The sequence below is a fragment of the Dipteris shenzhenensis genome, chromosome 33 (genome assembly GCF_047967505.1).
Source record: "Dipteris shenzhenensis isolate YYH24624 ecotype China chromosome 33, Dip_SZ_1.0, whole genome shotgun sequence".
Taxonomy (NCBI): Eukaryota; Viridiplantae; Streptophyta; class Polypodiopsida; order Gleicheniales; family Dipteridaceae; genus Dipteris; species Dipteris shenzhenensis.
Genome location: NC_141628.1, coordinates 7,686,012 through 7,696,855, shown reverse-complemented (window position 1 = coordinate 7,696,855; position 10,844 = coordinate 7,686,012).

The window sequence follows — 10,844 nt, the reverse complement described above, 5'->3', positions numbered from 1 at the left end:
GTTGTAGCCAATCAAGTGACATGTGAGTAGGGAGAAGAGCCAGATCTCGTGGATATGGTTGTGATCGCCTGTACATTACTCTGAATCTCGTTCTTGCATTTATTCTTTCTGCTTTGGCCACTTCATATCTCTCAATCCACTTCTGCATCTCAGGGCTATTGAGGATACAAAACTTATTGAATTTCTCCATTTGCTCTTCGCTCATCTTTCTTTCAATCCCTTTTCCTTGGGGGACCTCGCCAATGATGCGATCATCATCCTTGTTGTGCCAAGCTTGCGGCATATCAGGATCCGTGGATGCAAGAAACTCTGTGATATATACTAATGACTCTTGCACAAGCCATCCCTCTGCCATGCTTGCTTCTGGTCTTGCTCTTTGTCTTACAAACCCCTTTAAAGTTTTCATAAACCGCTCGAGAAAAAACATCCATCGATTATGAACGGTACCTGCTATAGCCACCTCATCAACTATGTGCACAAGCAAGTGGACTTGAGTTGTCATAATGCTTGAGGGAAAGTGCTTCTCAAGCAAGCATACGGCTTCGATGGATTCCACCCTAGCCTTCTCGATGCTCGATATAGAGATCTCTTTTTGAGATATCCACCTATTTCACATGTCCATGCATATGTAAGATATTTGAGATATCCACCTATTTCACATGTCCATGAAGAAAATACATAATGCGAATTGATAGTAAGCATACCTCACAATACCACAGATCTTGAATATAGCATTTCTAACATCTTCTTGTAAGCACCCTTTTATTGTAATTGGAAGGATGAACTATCAAAGCAACAATGAAATCATGTCAACAATATAACATAATAATAATTACGCTAATCCCTTGTACTATTATCGGTACACTAATTCTACTTAGAATACCTGTAAGACCTTGTGCCAATCATGGGACTTGAGGCCACTAAGCTTATTGTCCTTTGAAAATGCTCCTTTCAAGCAACGCATGTACCCTGTTGGTGTTTGAAAAGAGGCAATGTCTGCCTTGATCACTGCCTCCTCCCTCGTAGAGAGGATCCACGTTGCTTTCGGGAGGACAACTTTTCCTGAAGCATGCACTTGGGGCCACAAACGAGACATCCTATTCATAGCACGCAAGTCTTCTCGCACTCCTCTCGAGTCCTTGGAACCAACCAAGTGTGCCCAAATGGTAGCCCCCACATTCTTAAAGATATGCATGGGATCCAAGAGATGATTGATTTGTAACTGACCCCAATAAGGAAGCTCGTGAAAGATCGATAGCCTCTTCATACCAGGAGGAGGTTCCTCTCCATTCTCCCTCCAAGCTTGAATCCAATCACTTGCTTTCAAATATGATGGTGGTGGATCAAGCTGACCTCCACGTGCGAGATGGTCGAGCGGAAGGTATCGAGCATGACCTTCATAAACATTTTTCCTCATGTGTTTGGAGTAGCGTGCAAGCGATTTCAGAGCGGGTCCACAAACAGGACAAGCATGGTACCCACTTGTAACAAGCCCTGCACGCGTGCATGAATATGTTAGTACAAGACATGCGTGCAAAAGAGAGTATAAAAAGCATAATCCCTCATTGTACATGTAAAGACATAACCACGTACCTGCGCACTCTCCATATCCTGGGTAGTCATGCATGGTCCACATCAAGATACCCCTGACGGAAATATCATTGGTATGCCTAGGAGCTCTGGAAATATCAAAGACCTGCACTCCTCTCCATAATATCTGTAACTCCTCTATCAAAGGTGCCATGTACACGTCCATGTTTCTTGCCTTGTACTTTCCTGGCACAAGTAGTGCAAGCATGAGGTGTCCCTTTTTTATTGTTAGCCATGGTGGGATATTGTAATTTACCACGACTATGGGCCATGTCGACCAAGATGTCGAGCGTAACCCGAAAGGATTCACGCCGTCCATGGCTAGCCCAAGATGTAAGTTGCGTGGCTCTCTCGCAAAGTCCGGCCACTGATTATCTATGTGCTTCCAAGCTGCACAATCTGCGGGAATCCTCAATGTGTGATCAGTGGACCGATGAGATGCATGCCATGTCATCAACTCCGCTATGGATTTGCATCGAAACATGTGTTGTATTCTTGCAATGATGGGAAAGTGTCTTAAGACCTTTACCGGTATCCTCTCACCCTGCAAGTCATCTCTATATCGTTGTTCCCCACACTTTGGACAACTAGCCAAATCTCCATGCTCACGACGAAAGAGAATACAATCATTACGGCAAGCATGGATGGTATCATAATCCATACCCACCATTGTTAGCATCTTTTTCGCTTCATCTCTTGATGCGGGCATGGTATTTGGTGCAGGCAACATCTTTTGGAGCAACCTATGACAAAGACACTATCCAAATGATGATTCTCAAAACAAACAATATCCAAATAATGAGTCAATCAAATTAATGCAAGGGCTAACCTCATTAAGGCCGAGACACTTGTATCCGACCATCCATACTGTACTTGTAGATTCAAGATTGAGAGACAAGCACGTAGTTTAGACATCCTGGCACCCTCGTACAATTGTGTTGATTGCAACTCTCGCATTTTCACCTCAGACTCTGACATCACGTGTACGTGGGATGTAGTGCCCCTAAAAATGGAATCCATCATGTCGACCATACCCTCGTCGTCATCTGGGAGACTATAGTCTTGTTGAAAGTGAGAAGGTATATGTGTACCCTCGTCACCCTCGTCATCCTGTCATAAGCTCATTCGTGTAAATAGAAGATCTTCTAATTCCGGGTATACAATAAGATTGCGAACTTAAATAGCTTTGACTTACCGATGATCCATCAACATGTGCAACACCAACGGGGGGTACTGGTTCCGGCTCCTCCCCATACATCCGCAAGTGGCGCATGATAATACGATGTTGATGTCGTACTTCTCGCTTGCAATGAGTGCAATGACAATATAACCTCTCCGTAAGCCACTTCGTGCTCCCGGGCGTTGGCGCATCATCGGATGAGCTTCCACTCGTCCCTTCCATCTACACTTATAAAACCAAAACATAAGCATGAAGAGGAGATGTACACAATTATGAGCATAGCATGTTTAATTTGAGCTTCTCTTGAGGCTATATAAAAAGAATGACATCGCTATATAGTAAGGATTGAAACAAAAAATCCTATATAGTAAGGCTGTGTAGTAAGAGGAGATATTGACAATTATAGGCATAGCATGTTTGAGTCACAAGAGGCCTCATTAAAAAACAAACACTAAGCGTCGCTATATAGCGACGCTCTGTTCCGTCGCTATATAGCGACGATTTTAATTGAAAGCGTCGCTATATAGCGACGTTTTCAATTAAAAACGTCGCTATATAGCGACGAATAAGCGTCGCTATATAGCGACGCTGTGGGTTAAAACCCGAAACGCCGAAACCCGCGGCGTTTTGCTCAAAGCTTTCCTAATCTCTAAACTAAGCTCTCCAAAATCTCCTCCCACCTATTTTCACTGACCTCCCATCTATTCCAAGCAACCTCCTACCCTATTTCCCACTCCTCACCCTCCTCCTACCTCTTGTGCACCCTCTCTCTCCTTTTTTCCTCTTTGGTTTCCAGAAAGAAAGTTCTTCAAAAGGTGAGTTTTTTTCAATAATGTAGGTTGTTTGTTTGTTAGCTTTGGTTTTGTGAGTGTTTCTACTTGTATTGCTAAAGTTTTAAACTAGTTTTCATGCTTGATTAGAAAGGATTCAAACAAAAAACGAAATTTCAAGAAAGAAAGAAAATTTCAAGAAAGAAAGAAAGAAACTCACCTCTTCTTTCTGTATTTCTCTTCCTTCTCTTCCTTCTCTTCTCCTCAATCTCCTCCTTTCCTTGTCTCCTCAATCTTCTCTTTCCTTGTCTCCTTTCAAGAATTTGCTTTTGTGATCTCCTCTTTCCACTAACATCTTATTTGAAAAAATGGATTGTTTTCTCTCTTTTGTAGTGCCAGTCCACTACACCGAGCGGGACATAGTCTCTCTTTCGTGGGCCCAGTCCACTACACCGAGCGGGACATACTTTTACAGGTAAGTGCTTTCTCTTCTTTCCATTTAAGCTTTTTGTTATTTGCATTTGCCTGCAGCTAGCGCCTTAAGCGCTAGCTGCAGTGATGGGCGTAGGAACCCTCTCCTCCCCCTTCTCTTTTTCTCATTTTCCCCCTTCTCTTTTTTCCCTCTTCTCTTATTCTCTCTTTCCCCCTCTCTCTTTTCCCTTCTCTCTTTCCTTTCCCCCTTATTCTCTATTTCTGCATCCCTCTTATTCTCTTATGCTTATGCTTCTCTCATTCCGCATAAGCTCCTCCTCTATTTCCGCATGAGCATAAGCTCATGCTTATGCTCATTCATGAGCATGAGCTTATGCGTAAGTTTCCGCAAGAGCTTATGCGGAAATAGAGAATGAGAGAAGCATACGCTTCTCTCATTCTCTTTTTTCCGCATAAGCTCCTTCTCTCATTCCGCATAAGCTCCTTCTCTATTTCCGCATGAGCATACGCATGAGCTTATGCTTATGCTTATGCATAAGCATAAGCATAAGCATAAGCATAAGCTCATGCTTATGCTCATTCTTCATGCTTATGCTCATTCATGTCCATGAGATTATGCGTAAGTTTCCGCAAGAGCTTATGCGGAAATAGAGAATGAGAGAAGCATATGCTTCTCTCATTCTCTTTTTCCGCATAAGCTCCTTCTCTTATTCCGCATGCAAGTTTCCGCAAGTTTCCGCATGAGCTCCTTCTCTTATTCCGCATAAGCTCCTTCTCTCCTTCTCTTATTCCGCATGAGCTCCTTCTCTTATTCCGCATAAGCTCCTTCTCTTATTCCGCATGCAAGTTTCCGCATAAGCTCCTTCTCTTATTCCGCATAAGCTCCTTCTCTTATTCCGCATAAGCATAAGCATGAGCTCCTTCTCTCCTTCTCTCCGCATAAGCTCCTTCTCTCATTCCGCATAAGCATAAGCATAAGCATAAGCATAAGCTCCTTCTCTCCTTCTCTTATCCGCAAGTTTCCGCAAGTGCTCCTTCTCTTTTTCCGCATAAGCTCCCTCTCTTTTTCCGCATGAGCATAAGCATGAGCTTATGCTTATGCTTATGCTCATGCATAAGCATAAGCATAAGCTCATGCTTATGCTCATTCTTCATGCTTATGCTCATTCATGAGCATGAGCTTATGCGTAAGTTTCCGCAAGAGCTTATGCGGAAATAGAGAATGAGAGAAGCATATGCTTCTCTCATTCTCTTTTTCCGCATAAGCTCCTTCTCTTATTCCGCATGCAAGTTTCCGCAAGTTTCCGCATGAGCTCCTTCTCTTATTCCGCATAAGCTCCTTCTCTCATTCCGCATAAGCTCCTTCTCTATTTTCGCATGAGCATAAGCTCCTTCTCCTTCTCTTTCCCTTTCTCTCATTCTCTATTTCCTCGTTCTCATTCTTTTTCCGCATAAGCTCCCTCTCTTTTTCCGCATGAGCATAAGCATGAGCTTATGCTTATGCTTATGCTCATGCATAAGCATAAGCATAAGCTCATGCTTATGCTCATTCTTCATGCTTATGCTCATTCATGAGCATGAGCTTATGCGTAAGTTTCCGCAAGAGCTTATGCGGAAATAGAGAATGAGAGAAGCATATGCTTCTCTCATTCTCTTTTTCCGCATAAGCTCCTTCTCTTATTCCGCATGCAAGTTTTCGCAAGTTTCCGCATGAGCTCCTTCTCTTATTCCGCATACGCTCCTTCTCTCATTCCGCATAAGCTCATTCTCTATTTCCGCATGAGCATAAGCATGAGCTTATGCTTATGCTTATGCATAAGCATAAGCATAAGCTCATGCTTATGCTCATTCTTCGCATGAGCTTATGCGTAAGTTTCCGCAAGAGCTTATACGGAAATAGAGAATAAGAGAAGCATATGCTTCTCTCATTCTCTTTTTCCGCATACGCTCCTTCTCTCATTCCGCTTAAGCTCCTTCTCTATTTCCGCATGAGCATAAGCATGAGCTTATGCTTATGCTTATGCTTATGCTTATGCATAAGCATAAGCATAAGCTCATGCTTATGCTCATTCTTCGCATGAGCTTATGCGTAAGTTTCTGCAAGAGCTTATACGGAAATAGAGAATGAGAGAAGCATATGCTTCTCTCATTCTCTTTTTTCGCATAAGCTCCTTCTCTCATTCCGCTTAAGCTCCTTCTCTATTTCCGCATGAGCATAAGCATGAGCTTATGCTTATGCTTATGCTTATGCTTATGCATAAGCATAAGCATAAGCTCATGCTTATGCTCATTCATCCGCAAGCATAAGCATGAGCATAAGCATGAGCATAAGCATGAGCTTATGCTTATGCTTATGCATAAGCATAAGCATAAGCTCATGCTTATGCTCATTCATGAGCATGAGCTTATGCGTATTCTTCCGCAAGAGCTTATGCGGAAATAGAGAATGAGAGAAGCATATGCTTCTCTCATTCTCTTTTTCCGCATAAGCTCCTTCTCTTATTCCGCATGCAAGTTTCCGCAAGTTTCCGCATGAGCTCCTTCTCTTATTCCGCATAAGCTCCTTCTCTCATTCCGCATGAGCATAAGCATGAGCTTATGCTTATGCTTATGCTTATGCTTATGCTTATGCATAAGCATAAGCAGAAGCTCAAGCTTATGCTCATTCATCCGCAAGAGCTTATGCGTAAGTTTCCGCAAGAGCTTATCCGCAAGTTTCCGCAAGTGCTCCTTCTCTTTTTCCGCATAAGCTCCTCCTCTATTTCCGCATGAGCATAAGCATGAGCTTATGCTTATGCTTATGCATAAGCATAAGCATAAGCTCATGCTTATGCTCATTCATGAGCATGAGCTTATGCGTAAGTTTCCGCAAGAGCTTATGCGGAAATAGAGAATGAGAGAAGCATATGCTTCTCTCATTCTCTTTTTCCGCATAAGCTCCTTCTCTCATTCCGCATAAGCATAAGCATGAGCTCCTTCTCTCCTTCTCTCCGCATAAGCTCCTTCTCTCATTCCGCATAAGCATAAGCATAAGCATAAGCTCCTTCTCTCCTTCTCTTATCCGCAAGTTTCCGCAAGTGCTCCTTCTCTTTTTCCGCATAAGCTCCCTCTCTTTTTCCGCATGAGCATAAGCTTATGCGTATGCTTATGCTTATGCTTATGCTTATGCATAAGCATAAGCATAAGCTCATGCTTATGCTCATTCTTCATGCTTATGCTCATTCATGTCCATGAGCTTATGCGTAAGTTTCCGCAAGTTTCCGCATGCAAGTTTCCGCAAGTTTCCGCATGAGCTCCTTCTCTCATTCCGCATAAGCATAAGCATAAGCTCCTTCTCTCCTTCTCTTATCCGCAAGTTTCTGCAAGTGCTCCTTCTCTTTTTCCGCATAAGCTCCCTCTCTTTTTCCGCATGAGCATAAGCTTATGCGTATGCTTATGCTTATGCTTATGCTTATGCATAAGCATAAGCATAAGCTCATGCTTATGCTCATTCTTCATGCTTATGCTCATTCATGTCCATGAGCTTATGCGTAAGTTTCCGCAAGTTGCATGCAAGTTTCCGCAAGTTTCCGCATGAGCTCCTTCTCTCACTCCGCATAAGCATAAGCATAAGCATAAGCTCCTTCTCTCCTTCTCTTATCCGCAAGTTTCCGCAAGTGCTCCTTCTCTTTTTCCGCATAAGCTCCCTCTCTTTTTCCGCATGAGCATAAGCTTATGCGTATGCTTATGCTTATGCTTATGCATAAGCATAAGCATAAGCTCATGCTTATGCTCATTCTTCATGCTTATGCTCATTCATGTCCATGAGCTTATGCGTAAGTTTCCGCAAGAGCTTATGCGGAAATAGAGAATGAGAGAAGCATATGCTTCTCTCATTCTCTTTTTCCGCATAAGCTCCTTCTCTTATTCCGCATGCAAGTTTCCGCAAGTTTCCGCATGAGCTCCTTCTCTTATTCCTCATAAGCTCCTTCTCTCATTCCGCATAAGCTCCTTCTCTATTTCCGCATGAGCATAAGCTCCTTCTCCTTCTCTTTCCCTTTCTCTCATTCTCTATTTCCTCGTTCTCATTCTTTTCTTTCCTTTACATCTTCTTTCCCTCTTATCTTTCCCTCTTTCCTTTCCTTCTTTCCTTTCCCTCTTCTTTCCTTTCCCTCTTCTTTCTTCTTGCCTATGCCTATGCCTATGAGAATGCTCATGTTTGTTTATTTGTTTTCTGTTTTCGTGTTTGTGTCTATGTTAGACATGGGATCACGTCGCTCATCGGACGAGTACGGACAGCCTCGCAGGAGGAGAGCTCACGATCTATATGCTCCAGAGGACTTTGATTCCTCTCAGGCGACTACCCCGAGGACTACCCCTGGTCCGACTCCTCTCGGTCCTAGCACTGTGACTACCCCTGGTCCGACCCCTCTTCCACGTAGCACTGCGACTACCCCTCAGGGGACTCCTTTGCTAGCCGCGCATGGCTTTGTTGGGACTCCCGACGAGTTTGTAGCGCAGATGAGCGATGAGGAGGCAGCGAGATTCTTCTCTCTTCTCTCTCAGAGGACCTCCGCAATTCCTTCCCCTACACCGACGGGTGGACGTACAGCCCAGCCATCCCCTCGCGCCCCTTCGACCGCGGGATCATCACCTGCGCATGCCTCCCGCAAGGGAAGGAAGGGTAGGATGGGCGGCTCATGTTGTGCTGACTCAGGAGATGTAGACGAGTCAGCACACTCACGCTCCTTTAGGTCTCCACTTGGTCCGGAGACACAGTATCAGTCAGGTCCCTTTCCCTCTCCTACTCCCACAGCTACTCCTCGATCCGGAAGCGGTCGCGCAGCTTCCACTCCTTCAGACTCTGCTACCGTCAGTCCCCCTTACTCATCAGGGGATCTCTCCTATCAAATCACATCTGCCGGAGAGATAATAGAAGACAAAAAGGGCAAAGCAGTGATGGCCGCCATGAGGCGGTTGATGAGTCATCACTTCAAGAGCGGAATAAATATCGATTGGCGGTATCAAGATGGCCAAAAGAAACAGGCGGTGATCGATGAGTTAAAACTCAGATTTCCTAATCCGCCAAATGTGGAGTTTAATAACAGTTATATGCTCGAGCGCATGGGTTTGGTCCTAAAGCATCGCAGATCAACCATGCGTACTTCCATTACAAAGGGGTTGTCTAAACCCAGCTGGGCAGACAAAGCTGATTGGAAGTTCTTGAAGAAGCAGAATAGGGACCATCCTGAAATGTTCGAGGGTCAGAGGAGGGCTGCGAAGAGACGGCTGGATGTCGTAGGTACTTCGCACTTTGGTGCAGGTGGACGGTATGCGTTCGAGGCAACCGTGGTAAGTTTACTTCTTTCCATTTAATGTATTGTTCTATTTGTTTTACTTACATATTACATGCACTTTAGCTAACTCTAACTCTCGTAAATTGGATCCACAGTAAGCTGCGATGGGTCGTCTTCCTACGGATGCAGAGACGCGGCGCGCATTTCGGATAGGAACCAAGCCGTGGTTCATTGAGCAAGAGGCAATGGGAGCGACAGTCGATTGGGCTGAGGTGGCTGCTCGCACGGTATAAGTTTACTCCTGCTTGTAATCTCACTTTTTAATTTAAGTTCCAATCTAATTTTCGATTTATATGGTTCAGTCTCAAGGTCAAAGCTCAAGCGTCCCATCATCAGAGACGAGCGATCAACAGGGGCAAGGATCGGACGCAGGTGCCGATGACGAAGGAGAAGATGCAGGTGTCGGGGACGAGGGAGAAGATGCAGGTGCCGAGGACCAGGGAACAGCCCAACAAGACGATTCGGATTCGGATTCGGATTAGTAGTGGTAGTAGCATTTTTCATATCCGCTCGTTAGAGCCATTTTGTATCACCCTTTCACAGGGTAATTTTGTATCAAACACAGTTGTATATGTATATGCATTTCTTCCTCATCGTTCACAAGAACAATTTTGTATCACCCTGCAAGCAAGGGAAATTTTGTTATAAAAAACTTTCTTTTGTAATTACAAAAAAAAAAAAATGGTTAGTGGGGCTAAACAGGGCTTCCTTTTGGCCCTGTTTAGCCCCACTAACCATTTTTTTAACCTTCTGTTAATCGTCGCTATATAGCGACGTTTACCAGTGTCGCTATATAGCGACGATTAACAGAGTCGCTATATAGCGACGTTTATATCGTCGCTATATAGCGACGTTTACATCGTCGCTATATAGCGACGATTAACAGCGTCGCTATATAGCGACGGTTTATAGCGACGCTCCTTTTCCGACGATTTTAACGACTTTTATAGCGACCTTTGCGCCCGTGAAAAAAAAAAATTTTAATGTAAAAAGCGTCGGTATTTCCGTTGGAAAATGGCCTATGCCTTGTAGTGACAGTGTCCAGGGAACATTCATTGGCCCTAGTGCTCCAAATTTTTTTTTTGAACCATGTCATATAAAGATGAGATTTTAGTCCAATCTGTATCTTGAAAAAGCATCCTAGAATTTAAACACAAGCTTTCACATGGCTAGGATTTAAAGGGTAATCTTTGTTTCCAACCATGAATTTAAAGACTATTTCACATGGCTGGGATTCAAAGGAAAGTCATTGTTTTCAACTAGTAATTTAAAGGCAATATTTCAGATTTCTAAGATAATGAGAAATTCAATTATTCACAAGTAATTATAAAATGCTATAGCTAGACAATGAATATTTTTATAGTCCTAATTTTTAATCTATGAATTTCCAATGGCAAAACCTAAAGACTAAAAATAGATTTGCATCTCTTTTTATGTCAAAGAACTTGTACATGCATTTTTTAGAAAGAAAAAGATCAAACTCTTAGGACTTTATGTACATGGGCATAAGCATGCTTGAAAAACCTGCCTTTGATA